Here is a 3147-nt window from a genome sequence, read left to right on the forward strand (position 1 = left end):
GTTGTGAATGCGACACGAAGGTTTTGATATACTGTAATATTGAATGAAGAGGCCCTTTGCTAGCAGCGATGCAAGTGCATTTAAGCAAGTGCACATGCAGTGCGTACAATCAATAGTGTCAATGAGTTGGGCAGTAGCATCCACAGTAATTTGATCAGTAGATTCACCATCATTAGCATCTCTACCTTCTTGATTGGAGGATAATCTGCCATGCCTAGAGGGCTTCAACATCTTCCTCTCCCTTGTTGTGCAATACTTCAAGATCATGACCCCCCGTATATGCAACATCTTGGTTTTGCTCCCGTGGTTCCCTTGATCTGTCCGTTGTCCTCATGATGGAGCCTCTTCACTACCTTGTGGAGTTGTCCCACCCACCCCTATTAGGCGATGCTCTGTCTTGCACAATCTGAACAAAGTGAAATCCAAGTGTGCACCTGCCTTAGCACCCCACAGGGTACCTCCCTCCAAGGGGTGACTGTGTTGTTGGTCGCTACAACCAAGAACATTGTGCCACTTTGGGAAAGGCAAATATCAGGGTCCCTATTCATAGATCTGGTTTTGAAGGGGTTGGGCAAGGAAAGTCTAGGAGCCGTTTGGAGACACACTAGGATAAAGGGGCCAATATAAGGCCACCTAACTTGTGGTACCTAGATCTCCTATCTCCAAGCTCTTTAGGGGGTGTCTTTTGGGGGTCTGAAATTCAATCGTCATCCTTTCACCATCTATAAGCAAAACCCTTTAAAAAACTCTCTGAAAGAGTTTGCGCCGGTGTGGACTCTTTCAAATAGTTTTCATATCCTCTCTCTCTCTCTCTCTCAACACGGATGGCAACATCAATTGCACTTTTATTTACTTCAAGATAGACTTCACACCCTCCATATCTGCAAGATATGCTTCTTAGATTTGATACCAACAACCAACAAAGACGTAACGACATCAACATTGTTGTGTGTGTATGTGTCTATCCCTCGCTCCAACTTGTTCTTGCATTAGGACCACGCTACTTAAATTTCTCAACTATTTCTTGAGACTGGGGCGCTTGCCAAAACCACGTGCTTTAGACACTTCCCTCGTCCAAACATTGCTTAGAACCTGCACCTGAATCTTTCCTGCCACCCACAACACCATCCAGAAGGCTCTACCTGGCAACGGTGGCAAAATCTTGCTCGGTTTCTTCTTGCTTGAAGACTTTACTAAAGATGAACTCCGGAACAACATCATTTCCAATCCAGAATATCAGCAAAATCCTTAACCCAATAAACACAAGGTCTGCACCTAGGGGAGCTTCAGTGGGCGTGGCGAAAGATGCCTCCTCCACAGCTGCAATCCCTCAAGTTGAGCCAGAGCCAGCGAGACCTGAAGATGTTGATGGATGTGGACTGGCTCGGGGATGGCAGGCTACAGCTTCTGTTATCGAACATTTCAGAATTGAAGTCACGCTTGTACACGCGAGCTTGCAACTTCGATACAGATAGCAGAGATGATGCACTCATTGCCTACATATTACGTATTCTCTCTCTCTCTCTCTCTCTCTCTCTCTCTCTCTCTCTCTCTCTCTCTCTCTATATATATATATATATATATATATATATATATCTAAAAACGCGGACTATCTCATAGGTTTTAGAGAGAGAGAGAGAGACTTGCATGCTACGTCTACTTCACTCAGAGCTTGCATGCTATGTCAACTCCTATGTCCACTAATCTGCAACCCCTCGATACTCTATCAATCGCTTATACCAAAAAGTATTCCGTTCTCTCTCTCTCTCTCTCTCTCTCTCTCTCTCTCTCTCTCTCTCTCTCTCTTTAAAAAACTCTCTGCGCGGACTGTTTCAGAGGAAAAGACAGAGAAAGAGAGAGAGAGAGAGAGAGAGAGAGAGCGCAGAGTGTTTTAGAGAAAAAAAATTCAGAGAAAAAGACAGAGAAAGAGAGAGATGGAGCAGCACTTGCATGATACATTTATTTCACTCAAAGCTTGCATGCTACTTCATTTCTTGTGGCCACTAACCTTCAACCACTTGGTACCACAGAGTATTCCGTTCTCTATCTCTCTCCCTCTCTCTCTCCCCCTCTAAAAAAACTCTAAAACACGTATTGTTCTAGAGAGTTTTTTTTTGGAGAGAGAGAGAGAGAGAGAGAGAGAGATCAACGCTTTCATGCTACGTCTACTGCCACTAATCTTCAATCACTCGATAACACACAGTATTTTGTTGTTGTTCACGAGATGGCTTGGTTATCATGAAGGCAAAGCAGAGATAAACCTAGCCACCTATATGCAGCTCGAGTGTTCCAATTGCTGCATAGGGTGGATATAATTGACCACGACACGGATGATGAGTCCATCGTCACCAGACATTCCCAGTGGAGGTTTCTCTTCTAGTCATGAGTCTACACCATCACTTTGCACTTCAAGCACAACCCCCTTGCTCATACCTCCTTGTTTTGCCTAGAAAATCCAGGTATGATGAGGAGATTCAATGGCTTTTGGACGATCATGTTGCTTCTAAATGAGAAGCTTGACGCCAGCATGGTGGTGTTTAGATAAGAGATTCCGTTGGTCATCAACCCGCACGCACCCCCCTTCCTTTTACATGGGTTGGTGGGCAAATCATGGTGAAGCAAGTGAAGAGTGTTCTCAATGACATTGTCATCGAAGCATCAAGAATGAAGAATGGTGACAAATCACCAAAGACCATGAATTGACATTCATTTATGTAGTTCTAATATTTGGGAGACGCATATACCATATGCCTCTCACTAGTGGCAACATTCATGAGCAATAACATGAACGACTTTTATCAACAAAGATTACCCATTATTACTAGAGATTTTCTCAAGAGAAACCTAAATTATTTAGTGGCCGATGATGGTGAGTCATGACTGGAGGATATGCTCATGTTGTGGAGTTGAAAGTTAAAAAACTTAATATGTTTGAATCGAACAATGATTCAAAATAAAAAGGAGCAGCATCTTCAATCTTTGTGAAAGAAGTTGTTCAAGTGATGCATGAAGCGAGAAATACTATGGGAAATTTGGATGTCACCCTCATATAATGAAGGCCAAAGTTGAGTCCCCATAAGGAGGCCATAAAGTCGAATCTTTGTGAGCTTCTTAGCATAAATCCTTTAATAGTTAACATTAAGGCAA

General features: G+C 43.2%; 1 pseudogene; it reads right to left on the reverse strand.

Moving 5' to 3' along the window:
* Window positions 1–1017: 1017 nt before the first annotated feature.
* On the reverse strand, window positions 1018–1493 carry LOC147428105 (uncharacterized; annotated as a pseudogene).
* Between the last annotated feature and the right edge of the window lie 1654 nt (window positions 1494–3147).

Source organism: Adiantum capillus-veneris, chromosome 23 (genome assembly GCF_014529385.1).
Source record: "Adiantum capillus-veneris isolate H3 chromosome 23, ASM1452938v2, whole genome shotgun sequence".
In the NCBI taxonomy this organism is placed as follows: Eukaryota; Viridiplantae; Streptophyta; class Polypodiopsida; order Polypodiales; family Pteridaceae; genus Adiantum; species Adiantum capillus-veneris.